Source organism: Eucalyptus grandis, chromosome 2, assembly GCF_016545825.1.
Source record: "Eucalyptus grandis isolate ANBG69807.140 chromosome 2, ASM1654582v1, whole genome shotgun sequence".
Taxonomy (NCBI): Eukaryota; Viridiplantae; Streptophyta; class Magnoliopsida; order Myrtales; family Myrtaceae; genus Eucalyptus; species Eucalyptus grandis.
In genome coordinates, this window is record NC_052613.1 from 2,669,287 (window position 1) to 2,680,480 (window position 11,194).

Below are 11,194 nucleotides of genomic sequence, written 5' to 3' on the forward strand. Positions count from 1 at the left end.
TAAAATTTAAAACCTAATTGGATGCCAAATTAAGAAATACGCTTGTCCCTATTGTCCGTATTAGCAATTCTCTACACCTCTATTATCTTACTAATATCAATATTGACTTGCTCTTTCCAAATTACTCTTAGTTGTTTGTCACCCATCTACTTATTAATTTGGCCAAAAAAGGTAGCACATGAGAAAGTCGATATGAATTGATTGAAAACTACAAAATTATGGCATTTTAGAATATGTCACTCGTAATTGTTAATTTTATTTTTCACTTGTTGAAACAAGTAAGCCGCCATTACATCTAGGGGGAAAAAAAAACAACTTAAAAGCATAATCTACATACTCAACCTTAATCTTCACTTTCATCACATTCCAAAGAAATAACGAAAATTCAGTTATTTGGAAAGTACAATACCAAAAAATGTATTATACACTAATGAGCCATGTGGATCTCCCAACAATCAGGCCAAGCCTTTTTGTATCTATTTTAATAAGAATTTTGTTAATAGGACACTCTTAAACACCTCATAAATATAAGCTTGTCATTTTTAGTATAAGTATCTCAAAGCACTCATTAACAAAACCATGTTGATAATGGTCATTTTCTTTTCGAATAATCATAATGGAAGCATTATATATTCCTCTTGCAAAAATATAACAAAAAAGTTAAATGATAAAATCGTTTCCTTCATCCATGGACAACGAATCAAGAAATTTAATAGGTTTGTAATTGGGACTTTTACTCTCAACGATTTTTTACAGAGGTGTACCATTCTTCAGGCCCTAAGATATTACATGCATCTATTTTCTTAGCCACAGACAAAACCTAGCTAGCATTTTCCCTCTAATATTCATTAAGAATTTAGAAATCATATTTGTTGGCAAAACTTTATTTAATGCACGCATTTCCCTCTAATATTCATTAAGAATTTAGAATTGATTATTTTTCATACTATAATAATGATTAATAATTAATTGATACAATCAACCCAAAAGACTTACTGTACCATATTCTTTTGTAAAGAGCCAAATAAAAATTTCAAGATCATCTGTTTTCTGGCAACAGAGACATTTGTGTCACACTGCATGACACAATCACGTGAGGGTCAATGGTCGCTAAGGATCGATCATTGAGGGTCAACTCACAAGTCTATTGAGTTAGATCTTGAGGGTCGAGGGCTGCATGTGGCTCGCCTACTCCTCAACCTATAATCTTTTACAATTTGTTGACACCTAAATTTTTAGGGTTAATTTTTGCTATAAAATAAAAATCACATGGCATATAGTTTAGGGAAATTTTATTTTGTGTTATATTGCATTAGATTTTTCACATATTTGGGGTAATATACACTTCAAGAGGTGTATTTCGTGCAAAAAGGGAATTTTTTGGATAGAATATGTGAAAAATACAAAAGAGAATATCACATGTAGTGCAATGATATATTCAGAAAAATTATGCACGAGTGAAATTGAAATAAAATTTGTTTCCAAAGATCTAAAATTTTCCCTATAAAAGGCGTTGCACACGTACGGACAAAGGGGGGATTTTCGAAATTTTTGAAGCAATTACGTGAGGAGTTCTTGGGGTCCTGAGCGGGGATTCGAAAGAAAATCAAGAAAAATTGCTTTCTTCCGTTTGTCTTTTGGTTTGTCTTGAAGAGAAAAAAAGTCAGAAAAAAAAAGAAAAGAAAAGTCATGTCTCAAGAAGGGAAACAGTAGAGAGAGAGTACAGACAAGGAGTGACGGAGAAAAAAAGAAAAAAAAGAAAAGGGGGACGCCACTGCCCATCTCCTCGCCGGGTTGCCCTCGCCCGCGCCGGCGCTCGCGTGCCAACGTCGCCGACCGCGCCGGCACCGCTCCACCGGCTACTCCGCATCTCCGCCGCCGCACCACCACCGATCCGCTCCACCGCGTCCGTCAGCCCCCGTGAGCAGCGCCTTGCCACCGACTGCAAGACGGAGTCCCGCCGCCCGCCCGCGATGCACCTGCAAGGCCGTCTGCTCGCCCCACTCGGCTACGCGTATCCGCGATCCGCACGTCCGGATCTCCACCCGCAGTCCGGCTCCGTGCTCCCCGCCCCGACACCGCCGTGCCGCCGCGACGCCCGCACCTGCCAAAGCCCGCGGTCCCTTCCGCCCGACGCACTGCGAGCTGTCCCGACGACCCGCGCCGGCCCCCGGTGCCGCGCCGCCGTCACGCCCCGCCGGAACCCTAGCCGGAGGCTTCCCTCGCCGACCCACCAGCTTTATTTTATTTTATTCTTTTTCTTTTCTTTTTCAGGAAAAGGAAAAGAAAAAGAGAAGTGAAAGAAAATTTAGGTATTTTCTTTATTTTATTTTTTTAATTATTTTTGCTATTTTATTTTATCTTTTTAGTGTAATTATTCCTTAATCTGAAAATTGAAATTCCATGACATGAAATTGCCTGGAAATTAGTGATTCTCATCTCCGATTTTCTGTTTCCTCGAAATCCGACTCGCAATCACTTAAAAATTGCCAATCCGATCTCCCGCTCGAGATCCGATCCGTGATTTATAGAAATTGGCCAACCCGATCTCATGCTCGAGATATGGTTCGTCAATTTGTGTATCAATATGGCTTGATTTGATGTGGTGTTGCTTAAATTAATTTTCTTAAAAAAAATAGAAAATGTAGCTTTAGGGTTTGCATGTTCACAATAGGGGTATTTTATTTCGAATTTTAAAAATAAAAAAAATCAAATCAATTCATTTAGTTGCTAGTTCTTTTAATTTGGATTGCATGTTTAATTATTTGGCAATTATTAATTTTGAAATTTAAAAAAAGGAAAAAAAGGAAAACATAAAAAAATCATCATGCATAATTCATGTAGAATTAGGGTACATTTTGCACGCCATTGCATATTAGGATAGAAATTGCACTTAAGTTAATTTAGATAATTTCTTAATTTACTATAGGTTTAGGTATTTTATTAAATGGATTGCATTTTAGGATTATCTAGGTTAAGATAATATTTTAGTTTAAATTAGATGTGGCTCAACCTAATTCTTAATATAAATTAAATAGGGATCTTAATCTAATTAGGTAATTTTCATATTTCACCTAATTTCGAATTTCATAAAAAAAAAAACATAAAAAATGCCATAGGTTGATTTGTCTTTATTTTTTAGGATAAAAATGTATTCTTTTTAGGAAAAAGAAAAAATTGTCATATGCACGTCATTAGGGTTAGAATTCATTGAGATGCATGACATTTATTATTTTTGCTAGCCATTCAAATTACATGTTATTAGAATTAGGTCATTTAGTTAATATTGCATTGCATATTGCATGATTTTCATTAAAAAGTGAAAACAAAATAAAAATTGTGTGTTAATTAGAAACCATATCTAGGTTGTTGATGTGGATTTTAATTTAACATTGCGTATGCTTTCGTTGCTTTGAGGTAAGTCCTGCAATTTATTCATTTGCTTTCTTGAGTGTTAAATTGGTGGTTTGTGCACCTGCATGGTCACCTCACATGTTAGGAAAATAGATTTAAAATCAATCCAAACTGCTTGCCAAACATTTATTAAAATAAAAAGAAAGGTACCAAAGGGCGTTAGAGAATTTTAGCGTAACCAAGTCCCCACTCCATAGTCTCTGGTTCGTAGGAGTAAAATACCTCCCATTATTTTACTTGGGTTTCTAATCGACCCACCAAAAAAATAGATTAGTGGCGACTCCTAATTGAAAATCAATTGCATGTTAAGAACTTAAACTTAAGTCGCGAATGGTATGGGCTTGGGAGAGCCCGAGTTAAGTCTAGGCTTAACAATCCATTAGCCAAACCCTAGTGTGGTTCATGCCTCGAAAAATTGGTCGCGACAGCTTGGCGACTCCTGGGGACTTGAGTTAAAACTTTTTAGTGGACTTAGGCCAATTTTCTTTTTGAAAAATGTTTTTGTTTGGCAGCGAGGATCCTGTGTATGTTCCTCCCTAACATTTAAGGTGTTAAATGTTTTTGCAGATGGGAGGTATAAGGGGAAGTGTTTGCTAACCTTTGTTTTGTAGGGAGGTGTAGGAATGTATGGTTTATTTTCATATATGAAGTGTTGCTTGATATAAAATGTTGTGCATGCCTTGCATCTAGCACTACACTATTGCACACACAACCCGCCGCCGGACTCCGGGCCGCATTAGATCATCTAGGATGGTATTGAGATGTTTGCCACTCCGACCGCATGATCGCGGTACGAGCCGCCCATCTCAATCCCGAAGTTTCTTTCATGGTGTCAAGAGTACCCACCTCGGTCCGCATGCTCGCGACCCGGGTCGGCTCTTGATCAAGCCGAGTCATGAGGACCCGACATAGTCCACAAGCTCGTGGCTAGTCCGATCATCCTTGTGGCTTCACTTGATAAGCCTTATAGTGTAGAAATCGAGCCACTTAACATGCGCATGTCTATGTGATTGCCCATCATTGGTAAAGTGTTCTCTAAATTTTTGGCCTTTGCAATTTACTTACTTTATCGCATTATTTTGTCGGTCCATGGCATTAGGATTGTCCTTGAGTCTTGATCAATATACAATGGGGACACCGGACATTCGAATTATTTTCCTCCAAGGGAAGAGCTTAGCATTTGGTGGGACAAGTTAGATCAAGATGGCCGCGCTTGTAGAGTCACATATTGGTCGACTACTTCCGCTGCCGCGTATCAACATCCATGTCGGCCTCGTCCAAGCACTCGCCCACCGTTGGTGCCCCGAGACTTCTACTTTTATCTTCGGCGGTAAGCATGAGCTCACTCCCACCTTGGAAGAGTATAGCATTGCCATAGGAAAATCCTTGAAAGCTGAATTGATTAGTCCACCCATCTAATAGATCCCGTTATGACCTTATCTGATTTTCGAGAATTAAGGAAGACGATTTAAGAAAGGTTTTAAAGGCTAACCGCAATGCATGTCCTTTATCTTTTCTGAAACAATGTTTTGAGAAAGGCACTTCATCTCAAATGCGAAGGGTTTTCCTTTGGCTTCTCTTTGGGTTTATAGTTTTCCTTACCGCAAGAATGCTATTAACCCTTTGATCGCTCAATTAGTTAAACAAGTGTTGGAAGGAAAGAATTTTGTAAACACTATTCTAACTGAAACTTTCCTTCCCCTCACTCATTTCAAAAGAGGTGGCGATAAGACTCTCCATTCCTCTCCCGAACTTTTACAAATTTGGTTTCTTTCACATATAAAGGGTTTGGTGGTCTAATGACTATACATGATGTTAGTAATTCCAACCACCCTATTATGAGATTTGAGAACAACCAAAAACATGCACCGGATTATCATTATTCTAGGTGGCTAGCTTTCATGAAAAACCAACTTCCAAGGGTTTCCTATGGCATGCTAAATGGTTCCAAGTTCGGGTAGCGAGACTCTCGTGTGGAGGAGTTGGCCCAATCCTCTATTGGGATTCACCGAGCATTGGAGTACTATCCGACTAGGTGACTCGTCAATATCAAGTCGTGCAAGAGCTTCCCCCGCGTTGCCAAGTAGAGCCACTCCAAGTCAGTTTTGTCGATGGAAGCCGAGGCCATGAAGATTCCATTCTCACTATCAAATCATGTGGGACATGTGCCATCCGCGAAAGCTCAAATGGCCCGAGGAGGAGTTGAAAGGCACAGAAAGGAAGTACTATGCCTCGATTGTACATCCAACAACACAAGATTCCCGAGAAGCCGCTTCCGAAGATACCGGAGGCGCCGTTGAAGATCACCAATCAAGCTGAGAATAACGCCTCAAAAGAGTTGCTGAAAAAGCTCAAGAGGAGAACAAACGATTGCCGAATGGTGTCCTCGAATGTATATTGATCAAGCCAAATGAAGTGCTTGAATCAATCTTGCTATTCTCATTTTTAGATTAATGTTTAGGAGTTTGAGTCATTTACTTTCCTAGTTCTGTTTGTTAGACATATCAAATTTCTAGGCTTGTCAAAAGCTCCATTGATAAATAAATTTCTAGAGTATTGCCATGGATCGCGTGGATTTTCATATGAGATACTTATTTGTGTTCATTTCTTAATTTTTAGGTGATAACGGATCCGCCACGTTCGCCCATCATCACGCGATTAAGAGCGAGAATGGCTGAACAAACCGAAATGCGTGATCGTGTCTCCGCTGTGGAGACTCAACTCCAACAAGTACTCGCCTTACAACTTGTGACGGATCAACTCCAATTCCTCCAGTAAATCCAACAAATGCACTCCGCTCTTCCCGAAGTGGTTATCCCAGCAAGCAAACAAGGTTCAAACGATTGACGATGACATGCCCGGACCGGGAAGATGATCCATTCTCGATCAATGTGGAAAAGGCTAAGCTTGTCAACATCCCTAAGACGGAGGTGATGAACGCTTTGCTAAAATGGAAGAAAAGTTGAAACAACCAGAGTCACGCAGTTCACCCTCGCTCGACTTGTCCGTGGTACGAGAAAGTCAAGATGCCAAAGAAATTCAAAATGCCGGATTTTGAGAAATACGATGGTACTTCCCGCCCAAAAAGCTCATCTTCGCATGTACCATGTGCGTATGGCTCAATATGTCAAAAACGAGCCTCTCATGATCCAATCATTCCATGCAAGTTTGACTGGCCTGCACTAAATTGGTATGTCATGAAGAATGTGAACCTACTCGACACTGAATGAAGTGGCTGACGCATTTCTCAAACAATACAAGTTCAACATGGATATTGCACCTTCCCGAGAGGATCTCGAGAGGATGGAGAAAAAGAGGAGCGAGTCATTCAAAGAGTATGCCGTGAGATGGCGAAATCTCGTGAGCCAAATCACCCCGAGCCTACCGACAAGGAGCTGATGAAGTTATTTATCAAAACTCTCCCATCCGAGTTTCGTATTCGGATGGCCAGCACGTACGCTGAAAGCTTCAACCGCCTTATTTCTCGTGGGGAACAAATCGAGATGGGAATAAGGGAAGGATGGTTTACTCAACCATCGAGTAGAAGATTCTCTCGCCAAGAAAGAGAAGGAGACTGGCCAGACGTAAATATGGCTTATAGCCAGAAAATGCCACCGCACCCCGCTATCCCCGATGAATCCAAAGCAACAAAGAAGCTACCGGCCAATCATTTGCCCAAGCAAGAAGGCGCTTTCCTCTCCTCGGATCTCCATCCCAAGTGTTGGCAATTCTAAGAAAGAAAGGATTGCTTACTAGCGAACCAAAGCGCCCTAACCGCGAAAGCATTCGTAGTTACGACTCGACGAAGAAGTGCGACTATCATAATGGGTGAATTGGGACATTCAACCGATGAATGTTTCACCTTGAAACACAAGATCCAAAACCTCTTGGACACAAAGGCCTTTTCATTTCCGGGATCGTCGCCCAAACGTCAAGAAAAACCGTTACGGGAGCATGAAGGTACGGTCAACGCTATCCTAGAGCCCGGTTGGTCGAATCAAGAACCTCGAAGGTACATGTGGCGTATGCTTACAATGGCTTGGTAAGAGCTGGATATTATCCAGATCAGAGGATGTTCCTCTTCACCGATGAAGGAAAGAGTCACCAGATGGTGGATGACTAATCATCGTGTATGCCGACCATAACTCTATAGTTTCCACTATTTCCCCATCATTATTGATTGGGAGGAGGAGCAAGCGGCGCTCAATGCTGATAAAGAGGAAGTTGATCCTTCACTGTGGGACATGCCCCCACTTGAAGATGCATCCGACGATGAGATAATGATTGAAATGCCTCAACCGTATGAATATGTCAACAATAAGGCGGTCCCTTGGTCCTATGACCTAGATGTTGACCTCAAGTTACAAGGTCCGGGCCGGACTTATTCTCAAACTAATACTCAACCCGCAAAACTCCGTCACCGATGAAGAGGTTAAGGAGTTTCGGCCGTGATCAAAGCAAGCGAGTACAAGGTGGTCGAACAGTTACGAAAGATGCCCGCCCAGATTTCTTTGCTTGAACTCCTGCTTACATCCCCTGTGCATCAAAAAGTCTCTAATGAAGGTGTTATGAAATTCGTGTACCGAAACGGCCGAGGCGCAAGTTGGAAGACTTTGTGGGATCGATCCTCTTAAGGACATGATTGCCTTTTCCGATGAGGAATTCCTCTTGAGGGTAGGGGGCATAACAAGGCACTCTATGTATCGCTGGCTACATAAGGCTTCTCATGTGTCTCGAGTACTCATTGATAATGGGTCCGCCTAAACATATGTCCACCGGCCACTCTTTCATCGCCTTAAGGTGGACCCGTCCCAGATACATGCTGCAAAGACTTCGTCCGAGCTTTTGATGGTACAAAGAAGGAGGTGCTTGGGGAGATTCACCTCGATGTGCAAATAGGGCCGGTGGTTTTCAATGTTCCTTTCCGTGTAATGGATATCCCTACGCTTTTAATTTCCTGGGTCGCCCTGGATTCATACTGGGGCGGTACCATCAAGTCTACATCAAGTCAGAAATTCGTAATCAAAGGGAAGCTAGTCACCGTCTATGGCGAAGAAGATCACCGAATTTATCATGAGACAGCTATCCCCTATGTAGAGCCGTACTTGAGTTCGAATCGAGCTACCACTCATTTGAGTTGGTATCCACTATTCATGCTTCTCGAGACTCACCACCACCAACTCCCGAAGCTTCAAATGCTACCTAATGGTAGGAAGGATGATGGTGGGAATGGTTTTATTCTCGGGCAAAGGGCCTTGGAAGAAATGGTCGTGGATTCGAAACCCCATTGAAGCCCCCTCGAGGTCCCGTGTCGCTGGATTAGGTACCATCGAAGAGTTGGGGGAAAGTTCTCGAGGACGAAGACAGAAAGGCGAAACCCGCCACCGACCACACGTGCAAGAAAGGCAAAACCCAATACTCCCAAACATTCGCGAGACATTCCCGGTCCTCCCATAATGATGCAGATGAAGCGTGTAATAGATACCCCTGGGGCAGCCAAGCGGAAAATTCGACTATCCGGAAGTATTCGGCTCCTCCCAGCTTATATTGATCCCCGCCGACATTGTCCTGCATGGATGGGGTGGCATGGATGATCCGACACCTGAGATCGAAAACCCCGAAAATGCATTGGGAAGGAATTCTAGTCTCTTCGATGATGTCTTCATAGGGCCATTGACGAAGGACCTCGAGAAGATGGGCTCTAGCCCACAAGAGTAACTCATTTATCGTTTTTACATTCCCCGCAAGGAATTTTTATTGCTTTCTAGGGCTTGTTTTTGATTTCTTCCTTTTCGCTTTCTTTTTAGGGCTTGAAAATTGCATTTCCATTCAATAAATGTAATTGATTGATGAATATCAATAAAATTACAAGTTTTATTTTGAGGGCATGATGAGGTACACCAAACCAGCCCGTGATGATATCCAACCGATAAAAGAAAAAGAAAATCCAAGGAGAATTCGAGGCTGGCTCCATCATGCTTTCTCATGTTAAAATGTTTTAAAAAATGTTTTTGCCAAAATTTCAAAAAAAAAACAAAAAAAAACAACAAAAACATAAAACAAAAACATAGATTACTTTGTCTGTCTTTTCTAATTTATTTACTTCATGTCTCAGAGCAATCTTACGATACAAAAGTATGGAAATGGCCCAGCCCAATGCAACAAATGCCGACATTGACGACCTCGATGACTTGAATGAAGATTCCATTGAGGTGCAACGGCCGGGAGCAACATGAAAAAGCCAAGGCTCTCACATCCGAGCGTGACCGTCACTATTAATTTAGGTGACACCAAGAAGTCAAAGAAATTAAAATTGGGGCAAATCTTCCCGAAGACGAGGCCGAGTGCCTAACTCAGCTACTAAAGGAATACCAGGATGTCTTTGCATGGACCTATGCCGACATGCCCGGTTAGACCCATCAATCGTCGAGCATTGCTTGCCTACTAATCCGGACGTACCACCTAAGAAGCAAAGGCTCCGAGAACTAAGCCCGAGCTCTCAAAGAAGATGTGAGGAAGAGGTGATGAAGCTTTCAAGGTGGGATTCATTGAAGTCTCACAATACCCCGAATGGGTGGCTAATATCGTGCCGGTGATGAAGAAGGATGGTCGAAGTTCGAGTTTGCGTCGACTATCGAGATCCGAACAAGGCTAGCCCAAAAGATGATTTCCCCACGCCTCACATAGATGTCCTCGTGGATAGTACTGCCGGATTTGAACTATTCTCATTTATGGATGGGTTTTCCGGATACAATCAGATAAGGATGAAGGAGGAAGACAAGGAAAAGACTGCATTTATCACCCCGTGGGGGACCTTTCATTACAAGGTCATGCCCTTCGACTCAAAAATGCAAAATAACTTACCAACGAGCCATGGTAACACTATTCCATGATATGATGCATCGAGATTGAAGTCTATGTTGATGATATGATTGCAAAGACTCGGCCCGGAAGAAGCCATGTAGAAACCCCGAAGAAGTTGTTTGATCGACTCCGTGAATTCAAGCTTCGGCTAAATCCCACTAAATGCGTGTTCGGGGCAACATCCGGTAAATTACCTGGATTCATTGTAAGCGTAAGGGGATTGAGATTGACCCATCCAAGGCTAAGGCCATATGCGAATTGCAACCTCCATCAACAGTGAAAGAAGTTCGGAGCCTCCTGGGAAGACTGAATTACATAGCCCGGTTCATTGCCCAACTCTCTGAAACTGCCAAGCCATTCTTCAAGCTCCTAAAGAAGAATGCGCGAGTCAACCGGGATGATGAGTGTCGGTAGCGTTCAACAAGTTAAAGCACTACTTGATGAATCCACCAGCTTCTTGTCCCACCATCACCGGGCACCCTTGATTCTCTACCTCACCGTTCATAGTGAGTCATTGGGTGCAATGTTGGCTCGAAAGTCCCGTGGATAAAAAAACGAGCCATTTATTATCTCAAGAAGAAGTTCACCGTATCGAGCTAAAATATTCTGATGTTGAAAAGACTTGTGCGGCATTGGTGTGGGTATTGCATAGATTGCGACAATACACACCGCATTACCAGACATTCTTCGTGACTAAGAATGACCCCATCAAGTTCTTACTTGATCGGCCAGCTTTGGTGGGTAAGTTGGCCAAATGGCAAATTTTGATTTCGAATTTGATGTGCAATACATGCCACAAAAGTCGGTTAAGGGTCGAGTGATCGCCGATCTATTGGCCGGAAATTCAGAAGTTTCTAATCACGATGATGGTTTCCTTGATGACCGTGTCTTGAGTGTAAATGAAGACTCATGGAAG